General features: G+C 38.9%; 1 protein-coding gene across 16 annotated transcripts in view; it reads left to right on the forward strand.

Annotated features, from left to right (window-relative positions):
* NCAM1 (neural cell adhesion molecule 1) overlaps positions 1–19,687 on the forward strand; it is a 292,392-nt gene that overhangs the window by 25,392 nt on the left and 247,313 nt on the right. The window lies entirely within an intron of this gene.

Here is a 19,687-nt window from a genome sequence, read left to right on the forward strand (position 1 = left end):
CGGGCTGTCACCTCTACAGGAGATCTTCACTTTACCTGGCAAAGTCTTTCTAACATCTGTGGTTCTCCGTTATAAATGTGGCTTCTTTGGGGAAGTATTCTCTGACCTATTAAGTCTGGATTAGGAACTGCCCCTTTCTGTCTGCTTCCATGACCTCTCTGTACTCATCCTGCCATATTTATTATAGTGCTTCTCGATTGTACTGTAATTGTTCATTTACTTGTTAGCCTCAACCACCAGACTCTTTTGAGAAGTTAGATATCACACAAGTCTTGGTCATCATTATATTCCCAGCGTAGCAGAGTGCCCCATACATAGTAGGTACTCAATAAATAGATTTTGAGTGAATAAATGAAGAAAGATTGGAAATGTTTTCAACTGTCTTAAAAGACTACATTAGATCATCTGATTGGGTCATATGATGTTTTAAACTTATCAGAATGCTGTTTTGTAATATTTATTAAAATAGCAACATATATAGTATTTTTATGATTTAGTGATTTAATACTTTCATGCTATTTCGTAGATTTATTAGTATATCTTCGGAAGAAAATTAGATTGTTTATTCTTCTACTAACTGTAGTGACCGTGCTAGGAAATGGGGATCAAATATGAGGAAGAGGGCGCTGCCCTCAAGGAGCTCACGGTCTACTCAAGGAGTCTCGTGTAGAGTCCTTAATTGTATTAGCCATTTATTTGCTTGTAACCATGAAAGTTTATTTTAATCCTGGTAAATCCTAGTACTTGTCAATATTTATCCTTTATTCCTGTTAACATTTAGGCTGTGTGCATTACATCCTCATGAGAATAGTTAAAATACTTTTATTTGGATATTCTTGAAAGGACTACTGAGTGTAAGTGCATAGTAGGATTACCCCTGGCACGATGAAAACTACCTAGTCCCTGAGAACATCTGTGTCTATCTGTCTTCTAGGAGAGGAGAAACACTCAGGTCTTCTCTTTATGTCTTCAATGACGGGGGTAAATTTTCCTTTCATTTTGTGAACTCTTTCTCAGAGTGGCAGAACGCAGAGAATCACCTCCGCCCTATGCTTAATAGCCTCACAGTGGTACTACCTCATGCTGTATGCATAGACTCACCCCCCCAGCCCCCGTCGTGCACCATGTTGATAGCTTAAGGTTTATTATCCATTCTTTGTGTACAGAGAAGAATGGTATGTTTTCCAGGATTTTGTAATCTTTCATTCATAAGTTGCCGAGAAAGGTTTTCATTTGTTTTTAGTCCTGTTATTCATAAAGCAGTACATAACACATATTGTTGCATTTTAAAGCCAGGCTAAGATGAATTTAAGATGTATTTCCTGGCATGTGGTCCTTGTTCATTGATCTTAAATAAAATGTTAATTAAAGAACGCTGTGGTGATTAATACGAAGGTGGTGAAGTAACTCTCAGATGGCCTGTTTAGTGCTTGGCAGACACTGCACTGCTCTTCTAGAGCGGGGGTGGGAATTTTGATAGGACCGCTCTTTCACTAAAAGAAGAAGAAATCCTTACTAGAGATCTTGAGTTACCTGGAACTCCTCAAATAGCTTGGGGATTTTTTTCCAGAATGCTTTGTAAGAAGATGTATTTGGCCCGGTCCTTCACTTAATTACTTAGAGGAGCCTTCAAGACAATTATCCCCAGGGGAATTAAAGAATTTGAAGGATCTTTGAAAGTCCATTTTATTTAAGTTATTCCTTTAAAGCAAAATTCCCAAACATTTCAGATAAAAACCTGTCTGTATAAATAAGACAGACATGCAGATGAGGGTTAAAGATCGACTGTTATTTGAACTGTAATAAAATAAATTGACTCCTGTTAGGTGGTCATCATTTTTTTAGGGTGAGTTTAATATTTGATGAAAAAAACAATGAAGTTTTATGTGCCTTTTCAGAGATACTTATTTAATGATAAAGGCAGCACTTAGCCCAAGAGGTGTGGAACTTATTTTGATTGGAAATTGGGATGCATTTTTTTTCAGATGTTTGGACGTGATACAAATCTTCATATGCTCTGCAGTGCCCAGTAAGCTCCCAGTAGGCTCCCTTTATTCCAGTCTCTCGTAGGAGGCACTCATTCACTCCTGCATTCTGTGTGTATTTATGCCTTCAACTGAGAGGCAAGCTGCAAAGGATTTAAAGACTTAAATAGATGTTACTGAATTGAATTGTAGAAAGCATTCCAGCTGGGAGTGCGTGTGCAAAGGTTTGCGGGCAGTGAGGAAACAAGAATGGATGGTCTGGAAGGTTAAACTGTGGGTGGTCTTGTTCATCCCGTGGGGAAGCTGGGAGGTCATTGGAAGATCTAGAGTCTGGGAATGACGTGAGGAGAGCATGTGTCAGAGAGATGGATCTGTTGCCGTTTTCTGCGAAGCTGAGAGAGATGCCAGTGGAGTGGGGAGAGGCAGAATGAGCTGTTAGGAGGTTGAATTCGAGTTGTTAAAGTTTTTTTTATTTTTTTATTAAAATATAGTTGACACACAATGTTACACTGGTTTTACGTGTGCAACGTAGTGGTGGGTCAAGTTTATACATTATGCTATGTTCACCGCAACAGTAGCTACCATGTGTCACAACACAACGCTGTTACAGTGCTATTGACTATATTCCCTATGCTCTATCTTTTATCTTGGTGACTTATTCCTTCCATGACTGGAAGCCTGTATCTCCAACTCCCCTTCACGCATTTTGCCCATCGCCCCTACTCCCCTCCCCTCTGGCACCCATCAGTTTATTTGTATTTATGAGTCTGTTTCTGCTTTTTGTTTATTTATTCATTTGTTTTGTTTTTTTTAGACTCCACATATAAATAAAATCATATGGCATTTGTCTTTGTCTGACTTATTTCACTTAGTATAATTCTCTCTAGGTCCATTCATCAGGAATGGCAAGACCTCATTTCTTTTATGGCTAATATTCCATTGTATATATATGCCACTTCTTTATCCATTCACCTATGGATGGACACTTGAGTTGCTTCCATATTTTGGCTATTGTAAACAATGTTGCCATAAACACAGGGGTACATATATCTTTTCAAATTAGTGATTTTGTGTTACCCAGTAGTGGAATTACTGGATCACATGGTATTTGTTTTTTTTTTTTTTAAGATTTATTTTATTTATTTTAGAGGGGGCAGGATGGAGGGATGGAGGGAGAGGGAAAGAGAAACACCAGCAGACTCCACACTGAGCGCAGAGCCCAACACCAGGCTTGATCTCACGACCCTGAGATCAGACCTGAGCCGAAACCAAGAGTCGGATGCTCAACTGACTGTGCCACCCAGGTACCCCAGGCATGTCTGTTTTTAATTTTTTGAGGAACCCCCATACTGTTTTACACAGTGGCTACATCAGTTTGCATTCCTACACACAGTGTACGAGAGTTCCTTCTCCACATCCTCACCAACAGCTGTTACTTCTTGGTTTGGTTTGGTTTTTGGCTCTAGCCATTCTGACAGGTGTAAGGTGATATTTCATTGTGGTTTTGATTTGCATCTCCCTGACGATTAGTGATGTTGAACACCTTTTCATGTGTCTGTTGGCCATATACATTGGAAAAATGTCTATTCAGGTCCTCTGTTTATTTTTAATTGGATTATTTGTTTTTCTCTGGTGTTGAGTTGTTTGTCGAATTTGAGTTTTGATTGTGTGAATTAAAGGAAGAGATTGTTCAAGAGACATTACAACAACAGGAAGATGGATGAACTTGGGCACTGACTTGGACGTGGACAAGAGGGAAGAGTGGCCAAGAGTTAGGTTTCAGTGGTGATGACTTAGGGTAGCAAGAAGAATGAATCGCACTAGCAACAGAAACAGGGAAGGGGAAGGGAGGACTTTGTATTTTTTCTGAAGGTGATAGTTTGGCTCAGAGCAAGTTGATCCTGAGGTTAAAGTGGACTGTCTGGGGAGAAAAGCTGAACAGACAGCTGGATATACAGGCTGGGCATTCTTACGAGGTTGGAGACACAGATCTGCAGTCATGTAAATAGCAGATGAGTCTCCGAGAGTGAGCCATTTAGAGATAGAAGCGTAGGGGACCAAAGACAGAGCCTAGGGACACACCCACACTCTAGGGATGGGCACATTTTATATGTAATGTTTACTAAAAATGGTAACTGAGTCATTTAAGCAAATTGCGTATTTTTTGCATATTTCCAAAAAAAGTAAAACCATGTACATATTTTTCATATGTTTTGTATATTTCCAAAAAAGTAAAACCACAGAACTATCATTTTTATATCATGCTCCTGTCTTGAATTTTTTTTTCTTTTTATCTGTTCACTTTGGCTTCATTTTAATGAAGAAATTGGTTTCCAGTCCAAACCAATTTCTCATTGGGATTTTTTTATTTTAGTGTTGTGATGAGTAACATGGCTGATGGATGAGAGATTATTTAGCTTTACTTGATCTCAAATCCCCTGGCATTAATGAAATCATATTCCAGAATAAAATTTTTGGACAGCTACAGAAATGACCTTGAGAAATAATGAAAATGAACAAAATTCTGATATTTTTTCCCAGATGGAAAGAAGGCAGAGTCTATATACTACTTTAGACTGGTGAATGTAATATCCACTGTAGACAAGTTTTAAGAATATTTTAAGAATTAGGGAAGTTTTCAGGGGCACCTGGGTGGTTTAGTCAGTTGAGTGTCTGACTCTTGATTTCAGTTCAGGTCATGATCTCAGGGTCGTGAGACTGAGCCCTGTGTCAGGCTCCATGCTCAGTGGGGAGTCTTCTTGAGATTCTCTCTCTATTTTTCTCTCTCTCTCAAATAAATAAATTGTTTAAAAAAAAGAATTATGAAAAATTTCAAAATCAAGCATGCATATGGGAGCCCAGTGAAGAGGACCAGCATCTCATGGAAGTTTGTTATGAACAGATTATATCAGATCTCATCTTTCTTTTGCAGGATTTCTAGATTGCAGATGAAGTTTGTTTTGGCTTGTCATGATAGTTACATGGAGAAATGGAAGCTAGGTGCGAGGAATTAGTCAACTGACCGCACCATTAGTAGCTTGGATGGAATGTCCAAGTTAGTCCTACATTTGCAGGACTTTCTTTTTCAACTTTTTTAAAAAAACATTTTATTTATTTATTCGAGAGAGAGACAGAGAGCACGAGCAGGGGGAGGGGTAGAGGGAGAGAGAGACGTAGACTCCCCACTGAGCAGGGAGCCCAACGTGGGGCTCCATCCCAGGACCCCGAAATCATGACCTGAGCTGAAGGCAGATACTTAACCAACTGAGCCACTAAGGTGCCCCTCTTCTTCAACTTTTTGGTCAGTATTTGACATGGAAATAAATGCTGCATAAATAGCACAGACTGTAATCCAGAGGTCAATGAAGGCTAATGGGATCAGGATCCAGTTAGCTCAGTAGGCTAGATTAAAGAGCTAAATTTAGCGTGATGAAATTTCCAAGGAATCTCTTATTCACTTATCACACTCGGGTCCCTAAAGATGTTCCTAATTCTCTTTTCTCCTTCCGTACCCCCTTTTTACAACCTTTAGCAGGTCTAATTATTCTCTGTTCCGTTAACACCATAGGCTTAATTCTATCAGAGCACTTTTCACCCTGGACTATTCTTGTTTAGTGGTCACTTTCTCCCTCTATAGTGTGAAGTGTCTGAGGACAGGAACTGTTATGTGGTAGGAAATACCACATGTGTGTATTTCTTACACATCAAATGACTGCTTGAATATGTAAACCAGAACTTAGTGACAAGTTTATATTGCCTTTGAAAAAGCCTTAGTAACTTCCCTTGGGGTCGGCAATGTAATGTGGTTGACAGAATATCACACTTCGTCAGGCTCTTACCAGATCTGGACGTTAATGGTTATGGATTGGCTGCATCCACTAGGTGATCCTTTCTACTAAGTGTTCACTAGTGAATGACCTGAAATGTAAAGCCAACAAAATGACTGGAGCTGGGATCTTAGGGATTATTGAGTTTATCTATCTTATCGTACAGATGAAGATGTGAGGATGAGTGACTTGGCCAGGCTGGCATAGCTCGTGGGGCTGGAGGAGACTCTGGGACTCTTGACTCTTGATTTCACTCTCAGTAGGAGTAATTTTATAGCTCATGTTTGTAGGAAAAAGTATTTTTGGTCATTATTTTGGACATATTTTGAAGTTTCATCAGTTAGTAATTATGCATAATTATGATTCACATAAATTGTCTGTAAAAATGGATAAAGTAACTTCAAGCTTGCATTTCTTTTAATGATGAGGGATGTAATGGTTGCCATCTGTTTGTTGTCTCAAAAAAGTTTTAAGGTTCTCTCTCAGTTAACTTTTCGTAAGTCTTTAACACCTTAAATATATTTCTCCATTATTTTTAATGTTAGAGCATCTTTTCTTGGGAATCCCACTGCTAGTATGAGATGCTCTTGGGAGGGGTAGGGAGCCCTGCAGAAAACGGGGCAGGGGGATTGCAGAGGGTGATTCGCTATTTGTATTCTGACGTGGCAACTTCTTCCTCCTCAAGGCATCTTTTTTTAAAGAAGCCTTTCTCTCCATCTGAGGCTTTTTGTTTGTTTACTTGATGGGTCATGTCACTGCGAAGACTTATATCCCTCATTTTTGGGAAATCCTCTTGTATTGAGGATTATTAGGTCCAGAAACCTGAACATTTATTTTTATTTTTTAAAAGATTTATTTATGAGGGAGAGAGAGAGAGAGAGACTGAGCATAAGCGGGAGGGGCAGAGGGAGAGGGAGAAAGAATCTCAAGCAGATTCTGTGCTGACCATAGAGCCCGGCACGGGATTCAATCCCACGACCCTGAGATCATGACCTGAGCTGAAATCAAGAGTCAGATGCTCATCTGACTGCATCACCCAGGCACCCCCAGAAACCTGAACATTTAGCCCTCAGAGATAGGATAGGATGGTGGAGAAGAGAAGGCAGTCCGGTCTGTGAGTCTTCATTAGTCCCCACTGATGTCAGCTCTGCATCTCATGCTCCTTCTCCAGAGTGCCTGGTGGTCCTGTACCTGGTGTCTGTCTGGGTGTCTGCAGGGCAGGTCAGCTCCTTCCTAGGCTGTGGGTGCCCCCAAAGTGTCTTTTCTGCAGGACTTCCTTTGCCCTGCTCCTTTAGGCACCATTTTCTACCTGCTTTTGTAGAGATCTGTTACAATCCTTGTTTTTGATGGCTCCCCTCTCATTCTCTGTTCCTGTGCTTTCGTGTTCCTGCTCTTCCTTTATTTTAACTTTAATTGAGGAGCATTATAATATCGCTTTGCAATAATAGAGACTTGAGTGGAAGGCAATATAAACTTGCATCTTCCGTCACCCCAAAGTTAGAGGGGCTCGGGCGTGAAGTTTGAGCTCAATCTCGATAGGGCTGTCCTATACCCCTGCCTCAGTCCCTGAAGTTAGGGACCTTGTTTTAGTCATCTTTTTTATACAGCCTGGAGCTTGATGCATATAGTCAACACTGCATAAATGTCTGCTGAACTATAAGAGGTGTGAAAATTGAATTGTTGTATTCAGGAATGATGAAGTAACCTCTTTTTTTTTCTTTTTTTTTTATAATAATTTTTTATTATATTGTGTTAGTCACCATACAGTACATCCCTAGTTTTTGATGTAAAGTTCCATGATTCATTACTTGCGTATAACAACCAGTGCACCACGTAATATGTGCCCTCCTTAATACCCATCACCGGCCTATCCTATGTAGTAACCTCTTTATGTTCAACTTTGGTCAGACTTTTAATAGAACGAATAGAAAATTGTGCCTCACCTCCAACCCCTAGACTCCAGAAGCATGAAAAAAGATGTGTGAAAAATGAGATTATATGGTGAATTTGATACCCACCCACCTAATTTTGGATTAAAAGAATTGCTGGCTTTAGTGATTTCATTTTCCGTATCATAGCTGAGAAGTTGTTCCTCTAAGTACACTGCTCTTAATTGCCTGGCTTTTCTTTGCAATTAGAAAGCTGCTAGAACTTGACATTCCATTTCAGTGTGAGCTAAGCTGAATTTTAACTAACGTAAGGATCTTGTGGTGGCATAAACTAATGTTTATAACAGCATTTTATATACTGTAAAGTGCTATACACGTTTGAGTTTTTGTTGATATTATAATGTGAGAAGTGCCAGAATTATTTTTTAAGCTGTGCTATTTTGAGCAGGGATGAAGGCACTATTTAGCATGCTGCTGACATCTATTTTGCGCTTTAAATGGTGAGGGGATGATTTGTAATATGTGGTGGTGAACCTTAAGTAGCAATGGTGGAGATGGAACAAGTCGGCTTGGTGTATGATTATTTTCTGATTTATTTGGCTAGTGTAGACCTATCTTAGGGAAATGCAGAGGACTGAGCTGCCATGAAGATCTTTGGACATCTCTCAAATATAAATGTAATATGGCTCCAGAGGCAAAAAATCTACTGACCCTTATCTGGTTCTGTTTGGCTAGTTCTATTGAAGTAATCAATCAACACTGCCTGGCTGGGTGGGAGCGTGGTGGAGCCTGACTGCCAGAAGGGCCCGGACTCCGAGTTATCATTGAACGTGAGAACCGTGCTTTCTTTGTGGAAGTCAAGACTCCTGGGTGGCATTTGTACTTGACAACCTACCTATCCTCTTCCTAACTTTGTCCACTCTTTTGATACTAAAAAAAAGTCGTTGTACACTAAATCAATTTGGTAGAGAAAAAGGGAATATAATTAATTGAAATGTTTACAACTTTAAATTTACTCCCAATTTTTATCTGTGTGTGTGTACATTTTGCGTAGTTGTAAGAAGTGAGCACATAATGTTCTACTTTTCCTGCTGAATATTATGTTCAATATAATTTATAAACTCTATTCTTACATATGGACTGTGTTTTTTTTTTTTTAATGTAGTAAGAACACTTAACATGAGATTTACTCTTAACAAATCTTTAAGTGTAAGCTGTAGTCTGTTAACAGGCACAGTGTTATTTAGCAGATCTCTGGAGCTTACTCATCTTGCATACTGTAACTTCACATGTAACATTTTTAACAGTGATAAAGTATTCATAGCATCGTACACTGTAACATACTTAACCTTTCTCTCATTGTCATGAATTGGTGTGTTTCTAATTGTTTATTATCATAAACAGTATTAATAGAGGCATCCTCATACAAAAGACTATTATGTTTTTGGTTTATTGTCTTAACGTATATCCTTAAAGTAGGATTATCAGGTTTTATGTTTTATACCTCTTCTTTATGGAGGCATTTTGGTCTCCAGAAAGACAGGCCCATGCAATTGTTCTTTTCTGTATTTCTTCACTAAGGAGGCTGGGCATTTTCTCCTGTAATGATTTACCATTTCTCTTTGTTTTGGAAGGGAGAGCTCATAGTTCTGTACTTTAGATGAATTTGTTAATTGTATGGGAAGAGTCTGAATGTGGGAGATGAGTGTCTTAATGATTTGATATACAAGTAAATTGTGAAAAGCACACCACCGTCAAGCTAATTAACATATGCATTACCTCACAGGGTCACTTTGTTTGTTTGTTTGTTTCGGTGGTGGTGGTGAGAATACTTAGGATCTACCTCTTAGCAAATTTCAATTACACAGTATCTTTCTAGAGTGGTTTCCTCCAGCCAAATTGCAGACATTGCTGGTAAGGGTAACACAGATGGAGTTTTTAGCAGCAAACCCAATGGTAAGGATTATTTTATCAGCCTGATTTCCAGTCTTAAACGCTAGCTGAGGGCATTCTGTCTCAAAAACAAGACACAGGACAGGTTCTGCAGGGGCGGGAGTGGGAGGAGAGGCTTGGGTCGGATATCAGAACCAGAAGTGGGGGGGGGGGGGCGAGCTAGGCACATTCCATACCTTTCTTGGGTCTCCTCCTGTTGATGCAGGAGTTAATCAGAAGAAAAGGGTAATTACCATATTGGGCTGTGGGTGGTAAAGAACAATGACTCGGTTGTGGAAACGATTATTGTGAGAAAAAAGCTATTCAGAATTAAAAGGCTACTTTATTTCCACCAAAGTCAAACATGAAAACCAGTGATAATTAAAGCGAAGGAACATTAATTAATTGCATAATGTATTAATTCACCACAAAAATAGATTTCTAGGTGTTGTCATGTCTTCTTGGTTTTTAGGGGGTGGATTTTCAAAAGAGAGGTTAATGAGGCCGTGTAAAATGGTCATAAGAAGACTGGTTTTGCATTCTTCGGTCAAATTGCTGTTGGAACGTTGCCCATTATTTCCAGTTGCCTTTCTATAAAGATCCAAGTGGTAAAAGTCACGAGAGTTTAGGGCTAGGAAAGAGTTGATTTTTGTCCCTGAAAAATATGGTTTATTTTGTTAGATAATAAGATACATGTAAACATATGTAAGGCTCTCCCTTTCTCTCTCTCTCTTTCTCTCTTTCTTTGTGGCTGGAAGATAAATGGCAAATAAATGAATGAGTCAAAAGGGAGTTTAGACATAAAGGAATTATTTAGGGCTGCTCATTCCTGGAATGTCTCTCATAAGAACCGTAATTAAATTAAGTAATAAAGAAGTTATCCCATCAAAGATTATTTTCACGTCTAAAGCAGTATATTTTGGTTGTAGCTAATTGATGGTTCAGTTTTATACAGTATAGCTTTGTGGGTATTTGGTTCTGTTCTTACAAAGACTTAAACAAGTGTTCTTTTCTTGTGAAGACTCTACTCCTTCTAGATCCTCTCAGTGTTTTTGCTAGGAGGTGGGTGGGCCTGCCTAACCTTAGCCTCCATGTCATAGAGAAGGAAGGGCCAGTTTGGGTGCTCAGCAGAGAGCAGAGCTGGGCTCAGATTTCCTCCTCAAACCCCGGAGTCCTCAAATGCTAAGGGCTCAATGAGGAGCTTGAGGCTTAGGGAGGACACATGCTTGCATCAGTGTGCACAGTTCGTTAGTGGCACAACCGATTCAGTATCTGATTTGCCATCTGATTCAACATCCAAGCTCTTTTCACCCTGCCATGTGATGTTTTCCTCATAAAAGAGGTTGAAATCGCAAGGTCACATCTCCTGAGCCTTGGCTCATTCACCAAGACACATCCCTGTAGGACCAGAGACTGACATGAGGAGTATCTGATGAGGAGCCCTGGAGGCAATTCAACTTCTTTAAGGATGGATGGGAGAGAAATGGGGATTCCTACTCAGTTCATCTAATTTTTATATTCTTTCATTATTGATTTAATAGCATAAATATTTAACCTTTATGCTCTACTAACAAATTGTGGCGAATCTCAGTTGGGAAGAAAGGGAAAAAAATCCCAGATACAAAGGTGTTGTACTGGATCTCCAGCTCTCCAGATATTTGCTCCACCTCCCTCTGCAACCCTGGCTTCTGGACCCCGTTCTTTTCACTGCCGTTTAGAGCACAGGTGTTTCCTACTCTCCACACACTTCTCTACGTTAACTTCTCTACGCTTTCATTTTCTACCAGTTTTAAGTTACCACATTTTAGCCGAAAGCTCAAGACAAATATCTACTCTCTTCTTACAGGTGATTCTGAATGTCTTTCATGTACACATAATAGGCGTGCTCTGGTCTGTTCTTTGCCTTCTCATTGAGGACTTCCCTTTCTGAGGGGCAATGCCGCATTGGTTAAAATGCCTTTGAATATTTGGAGTCTGCCAAATAAAACACCATGTCTTAAAAGCCAAGCCAAACAGGTTTCTCTACTCCTCGACAACACATAACATCATGATTTCATTCTTGGCGGGCGAGCCAAAAATTAAAACAAAAATAAACTCCATTTTAGGTCCTAATTGAACTATAGATTAAATCCCACATCCTCTGGTACTTCCTTCAAAAGGTGAAGTATCAGGTTGGTATGAAACAGATATTCAAAATAGAGGCAGGGATTAGAAAAATACACAGTGTGATTAATTGGCCTCTTCCTCTGATACCTTATGAAATATCTATTATGTTGTGCTAGTAATTGTACTAAAAAAGATCTATCAAAGGCCTTACCTCCTCAAAGTGAAAAATGCCACCACTGCAAATAAATATATGGTCTCTTCATTTTGAGACTATTGGTCATTGGTAACTTTTATTTCATAATGTTCAAAAGGAAAAAGGTGCCACCAAAAATGTAACAGTAAAGTTTAAAACATAGATCACATTTTCTGAAATACTTGCAAGATCTATACATTATACATTTTAGAGAATCCTTAAAAAAATTAAGCAAAATATTATTCTTTCTTGTTTCCTTTTTTTCTTTTTTAACTCTCTGGGTATTCATCTTTAAATTATTGAGCCTTTGAGTTGGTTTTCATTTCACGTTTTGCAGGAGAGTTTTTTTTTTTCCATAAAAAATTGGAAGAAAGTGGATAATGCAGATAACCCCAATTAAGAGGAAACTAGGTCCCATATGGATATTGTCTGATTCATTATAAATTACAGCTTTAGAATTTAGAAAATTGTGTTATAAATCATGATGTCATTTCTAGGTAATCACATTCCAGGCAGTGTTTCCCCTGAGAGACTGTCCCTGTCACAAGCAGCTGTGTCATCAGCGAGACTATGGGAGGGTTGGGGGGTTCAGAACTGTAGTATGCACCCTGTGTTTATTGTGTACTTTTTACCTTCTTCATTATTGCTCAATGTAAGAAGTAAAGAAAGTTTATTTAAATTAAAACACCAGCGTATGAATAAAGAAAGCTTATTCAAATTAAAATACCATTTATCTCTATGTTAGTTGATACACTTTCTATTATAAATTATATTCAAATCACTAAAGACTCCGATAAATAGGAAGCATTGTTGCACAGATGCCGACCTGGCCTGATACCCTGCCACAATTAAATAGTGCTGTGGCTTTCCCTATTTTACTTTACTTTTTTAAAACATAATATTACTATCTGCACATTCTCTTATTTATTCATTCAGTAAAAGTCGTGGAGTCTCTACTACGAACCAGGCACTTTGCTGGGTGCTGGGGATAAAGTAGAGAGTAAACAAGAAACAGTCCTTGATCTCGTGAGCTTACGGTTCTGTAGGAGAGCTCAACATTAAACAGATACGACGCAGATGATACGCCTGCCTTGGTGGTAAGAGATAGCAAAGAGGCTATGGAGCTATGTAGTAGTATTGGAATAATATTGTCTCCTGTCTCAGGCTGTGGCACATAGCAAGCACAATGAATGGTCATAGGACTGTTGGAAGTGTTATTGGTTTTATTATCATGTTATCCTTCACCGAAACATGATCGGGGAGGTCGGACAATGCAGATAACTCATTGCAGGTTGTATGATGAGGTAATGAAATGTGGTGAATTCAGGTTGGGGAGGTTTAAGGCATGACTACGTGAATTACAATGCAGCCTTCCCACGCCAGAGTTGTCATCGTCTAGGTGTTAGAGTGGGTGTTACCTTGATGGATCTTGGAATGTTGCCTGGTTAGTGCTCTGTTCCTGGAAGGTTGATGGGTCAGAGTTGCTGCAAGAAGGTTGTTTTCTAGTGGTTACCTTTTAAAAACTGCTTTTATTTTAAACTCTTCGCTGTTTGGGGGCCAACCCTGCAGAATTCCATATACATATATACAGATTCCATACGTATGTATACAAGTGCACATACACACATACATTGATTTGTGTGTACGTGTATGTCTATGCATATGTATGTATATATGTGTATAGTTGTGCCTTTCTCCATAGGATCTAGATACTTAGCTTATAATTGTAGGAAAGATGGAATCTTCCTAGGTCTGCAACCAGAAGTTGGGAAGCAGGCTGCCCTAAATCCAAAAATAGAAATTCTCTAAAGAGGTCATGTAGAGGTGAGAGAATTTGTGAGTCCTCTGGTTCCTTTTTACAACAGCAGTCTGTGTGTGTGCACGCACGTGCATGTGCCTGCACATTCTCGATGTGACAAGGTGGTGGGTGGGAACAGTGCACTAGATGTTCCCCTAGGTCTGCAGTGATAACCTCATTATGATCGAGTACACCCCACACAAACACTATGGACAGCAAGCATGTGGACTCTTGGCTGATGAATAGCAGTGTTTCCTGGGGGATAGGCATTATTCTGGGAATGTTTGCCCCAGTGCAAGGAGGCATTGTACACAAGAGAACTGAATTATCCGCTCAAATGACATGGAATGGCAGGTTTAGAATTCAGCCATGTTTCCCTTACTAATAACAGTCGTGTTATTGGGCATTTCAGTATGTGCTAGAAACTGAGCAAAGTGACGTGCCTCTAGAATCTCATGTAACTCTGAAGACGAGCCTGTAGAATAGGTTTAGTTGTGCCCAGTTCCACGGATGGGGCTGATCCAAGGTGATGTATCCAGTCAGAAGCACAGCTAGGCCCCGAGCTTGGGTCTGTCTGATTGTATATTCTTTTGTCCACATTTGTTCTGTTGTTGTGGAAGCTGCCCAGATACCCACTTACTTGTCACATTTGTTGTTACAGCCCCACAGGCTGGCAGGGTGCCCAGCCCTGGTTTAAGTGTATTAGTACTCTTTTGGTTGCAAGTGACAGGAACGTAACTCAAACCACTGTAAGCATAACCCACTGGCTTTTTTATTGGCTCGTATAAATACCACTCCAGTGGTGAGGTACAGTTCTTCAGACATGGCTGGACCCAGGTGGACCCCCTCTCTTTCTGCCGTCTTTTGGCTGTGCTTCCCTCTGTGTTGGCTTCATTCCCAGGCAGACTCTCCATGGGGAGGCAATTAGAACAACCAGCAGCTCTAGACTACTGAGCTCAGACATAAGAGGTTGTCTCCTCTGACTGTCCTAACAAAAGCCCTAGGGGTGACTCTAATTGGCTTGGTTTGGGTCAAATGCCCGTTTCTGAGACAGTTACTAGGCTAGGGAAATGGCGTTCCTAACCCTGGGGCTTGGGAGTTGGAGGGTCAGCCTCCCCCAAACCCATGAATTGATAATGGGGGAGGGGTTGTTCCCTCAGAGATAGTGAGCAAGCAAAAACCAATGTTCATTGCTTAATGTATTTAGTAAATATTTTGGAAAAAAGGAATGAGTGAAGGAATGAACTTACCTGCTTTTTTCTAATGAAACTTTAGAGGGTACAAGAGTATCTAAAACTAAGATGTCACAAATTGGGAACTCTGTTAAGTCTGCAGTACCTGTTTGTTTAACGAATATAACATTTAATGAATTTAATGAATGAATGAATGAATGTTTGTGAGGGGAATATGTAATCTAGATGTATTCTAGAGGAAGATAGTTAAGTACGTGCCCCTTTTTGGACTCAGAAATGTTTGAGGGGCTTCCATCAAGTAATTTATGTTTCACTTTCCACTGTGCCCCTCAGAGATTGGGGAAGTACTGGGATAATGGAGAGAGAGGAAGGTAAGTAAGGAGGGAATTGAATTTTCCAAGTTGTCTTCCAGCAGAGTCCCCTGTGGCGAAGGGAGTAAAACTTAGATACCTTGAGGGCTCCCAAGAGAAGAGAGCCAAGTGGGATGTCTTTGAAGTCTTGTGTTTTATCTTAAAGGTTTATGCAAATTTGGGGACTATACTCTATGACATTTACATGATCCTTTTAACAATAAATTCATATTTAAACTCAATTATCTTGAAAAGAAAAGAAAACAAAAGAAAACAAAAATGTTTCCTGCTGGTCATAGTTATATAGAAAGATGCTATATAATTGAATCTTACAAATTTTGGAAAAGTGGGTTGATTGTGGAGAGCTGATGTCACAAATCAGTTTCATGGTCCAGGCCTTTCCTTTTGTCTTGGTTTCTGATCCCAGATCCATATAAATAGAAGCTTCATAATCACATAGGAGAATAGTTTAAAATATTGCTGAAGGGGGGGTGCGATGCAGTGTTGAGGATACATCTCTTCTTATTAAAGGAGCAAGTCATTATTCAGATACTTGTCTGATAAGAAGTTCTCTCTTTTTCCTCTCTCCCTCCATCTCTCTTTTTCTCTCTGTCTTAGGGAGACATGGTCAAAGGACTCTTGATGTCAAAATGTTATTGATGATCATATTTTAAATTTCATCACTGATGTTTTCAATTTCATCACATGTAAATCAACTAAGTGACTCAAATAATTCATAGTCCCCATGATTTGTACTTTCCATCCAACTTTCAGACTTCATTTTTTTTCCCTGCTGCCCTGTCTTATGTGGCAAAAGCTTTGTTGTTCTTTTTTACATTTCAGTTGTTGCTTGGGTGTAAGTCTATTACAGTAGCCAACTCTGTGAGCCACTATATGTTAAGGTGAAGAGTGAGTTCATTCAACTTATCCGGATTTTTTTTATGAGTACAAGTTTTGGTCATATAAGGAAAAATAAGAATAAGACCCCAGGTTCAAAAATCCTGGTTAGTGCCTTCCTGCTAAGCCAACATAAAATCCGCTTACCTGTGCATTTCAGATTTGCTGTCAAAGTATTCAGTTTACAATACACGTATATGACAAATAATTTTAACTGCCCCTTTGAACATGCTGAGCTGATTAGGTGTCATATTCATGGAGGAGGAGTATTCCCAGTGAATGATGCAGTGACTGTTATTCATAGAAAAGTTTTTCTTTTCATAAATTTGTCCAAATTTGCTTACATGTTGATATGTATCAGTATCAGCCTTGGTAAAACTCCTACATCTCATTTAGGATTTTTTCATCTGATGGTTTACCTTAAGAATTTTAAAGATAATTGTCTTCAGAGACTTCTCCATTGTAAATACACCAAAGAATAAGAAGATGACCAAAAATCATTGAGCATGCTTTCTTCAGAGACAATAAAACAAATTTTAATATCTAACTATTTTTAAATTATTTTTCTCTCTCGTTTTAACATTTTTGTTTATGTTCTTCCTGTCTTTTCCTTTTATGCACACGTGCTTTTCTTTCTTTTCTTCTCCTCTTCCTCCTCCTGCTCCTTCTTGTCTTTCTTCTTCTTCTTGTTCTTCTTCTTCTTTCTAAAATGAGGATCATTGAGAATTGTAGGTTGAAATTTTCACTTGCAATTTTGGAGGCATTATTTCTTTGTTCTTAGGCTTTCAATATGATGTCAACAAGTCCATGGTATTTTGTTTTCTGTTCATTTGTATGTTCCCTGTTTTCCAATTTAATAGGGTTTTAATATCTTGTTTCTATTTCCAGTGTTCTGAAATTCCACAGTTCTGTGGCTTGCTGTTGGTCCTTTGCATTTACTGTGTTAAACTCTCAGGCCCTTTATGATCTGAAACTCAACACTTCAATTCTGTGAAATTTTCTTGTGCTAATTCTTGTATAATTTTTTTCTTGTTTTCTCTCTCTCCTCTGTTTCTCTTTCTGTCTGTGTCTGTCTTTCTCTGTCTTTTAAAAAAATTATTATTATTGTTATTCAGATTTGGGGTCTTTTGGATAGAGCTAATTTTCTTAGATTTTCTTATTATTTGTCTTTTTGTTATTCCATTCTACATTCAAAGAGATTTCTTCCAACTCCACTATTGACTTGCCTTAATTTTTGCTATTGTATTTTTTAATTCTTAAGAGCTCTTTCTTGATGTTGGCCCCCCTTCTAGTTATTTTATGAATTGGCTATCTTTTCTTATTTCTAGGGGTTCTAATTATTGTTCCTTTTCGATTTTTTCTGCTCCCTACATGGTCTCCATTTACCAGACATCTTTTCTTCTGTTAGTGGGCCTGGTTTATGTCTTTCATATTTGAGGCTTTCTCCACATTTCCAGTGATCCCTGACGGTCCATTCATAATTGTACGCAGTACCAAGAAGCTGTGGGATGTGGATGGCTATGGATGCTGAGCTTTGCCGTAGGGATATTAGTTGCCAGCCTTAGATGAAAAGTCTGTATATCTTTTCTCTGCGTGGTTCAGTTTCTACTTAGTCTAGCTTGAAATCTTCTGTAGGATTTGGGGAAGAGGGGTCGCTCAACTGAAATGTTGGGATGCAGACCTGGATACCTCACTGCTCAGTTACAGACTCTCATCTTCAATATGGGAGTTAAGTGTCTTTCAAGCACGTTAAAACATCTTCTTTAACAGTGTCATTCAACAGTGATGCTTTTTCTCAAGTTGGTTCTTCTTATTCTTTTTTTTTTTTTCTATTTTTTTCCTGGAAACTGTTTTGAACACATCTCCAATCTAGAGCTTCAGCAAATTTTCTCTCAAATAAGGCGGCTTTGAGCAACCTTTTTATTTGTTTGCTAGGTTGAGATTTATGTTGTATTGTTGCTGGCTAATTCATGTCACTTTTTGGTTTCAAAAAATTCTGGCAATTTTCCTTTTGATTTTGTAAGATTGGTTGATAAAATGTCATTCTAAAATAAATGACTCTGTGCACTTCTTTCCTGTGTATTCGTAGGCGTTATCAAATTGAGCCTCGTTTGCATCTCCACATAATAAAACCCATATTTTAAAGAAACAGCCTATGCTTTCTTGATTAACTATTGCTATTCACTATGGAGACATGAATTGTGGTCAGAGGAATCCTGTCACTATCAGCTCATTGTGGGAACCCTCAGGAACAATGAATTCCACATCTGTCTCAGTCCTCAATAATTTCAGGTAGTTATTAAATTTTAATCATTAACTTGAACATTTGCATGGTTTTAAAACCTCTATTTCTCATTTCCTGTTTCAAGCCCACAGTTGGAATTCCCAATTGCAAATATAATTTTTAAATCATTGTATTTTAAACAAGTAAATAACTAATTATCACAAAAGCACAAAGGCCATGATTTTTGTTACTTTTCAATTGAATTGGAGAGTAGTTTTATGTTTGTAAACAGAGGTTTTGATCAAATGCAATTATGGCAGAAAGTTGAATCAGTGGGTTGTTATAGAATCAAAATTGAAACAAACAAGAGCAGACAAAATGCTTCATAAGGTGATAAGACAAACATGATTTTCAAAAAATTGGCCTTATAGGGGCCAGTATGAGCTTTCACAGGTTCTCACCACGGGACAGCTGGTGGAGCAGTGCTGGCTCTGGTGATTTCTTGCATAATATAATCTTCCTAAAGTAGTCTACCATTTGCACTATAAGGGGACTGCAGCTGTGATATTTAGAGGGTACTAAATTTTCCAATCTCTTATGACTCCCAGGAAAAAACCAAAAGATTTCAAACAAATTAGCTGCTGTAAAAGAAGGGATTCTGCTTATCTTCATGAGCATGACAAACATTTTTAAGAATATAGAAATTCACAACCTGCTCCCCTCTCTTTTGGTCATTGAATAGGAAGCATTGCACCAATCAAGGCAACTTTTCTTTTCTTTTTTTAAAATTTAAATTCAATTAACCAACTTATAGTACATCATTAGTTTCAGATGTAGTGGTCAAGAATTTATCAGTTTCCTATAACACCCAGTGCTCATTCCATCGTGTGCCCTCCTTCATGCCCATCACCCAGTTACCCCATCCCCCCCCTCCACCCACCTACCCTCCAGCAACCCTCAATTTGTTTCCTAGAGTTAAGAGACTCATGGTTTTTCTCCCTCTCTGATGACTTCCCATTCTGTTTTCCCCTCCCTTCTCCTACAGTCCTCTGCCCTGCTTCTTATATTCAAATATTTATACTTCAGGTTGGGGCCTAGGATTTTGGGAAGTCTCTCGCAGAATTCATGCCATCGAAGGGAACAGTTACTGAGTATGCTGTATGCTAGACTGCTAGATACTGCACTGTGTGTGTTTCCTGAAATAACCTGAGGCAGGGATGATCTCCGTTTGAGGGTCATGGAGACATTTCATAATTGTCTGAACTCATGGAGCTGGTAAGTGGTGGACCTGTG

Source organism: Ursus arctos, unplaced genomic scaffold, assembly GCF_023065955.2.
Source record: "Ursus arctos isolate Adak ecotype North America unplaced genomic scaffold, UrsArc2.0 scaffold_22, whole genome shotgun sequence".
Classification (NCBI taxonomy): domain Eukaryota; kingdom Metazoa; phylum Chordata; class Mammalia; order Carnivora; family Ursidae; genus Ursus; species Ursus arctos.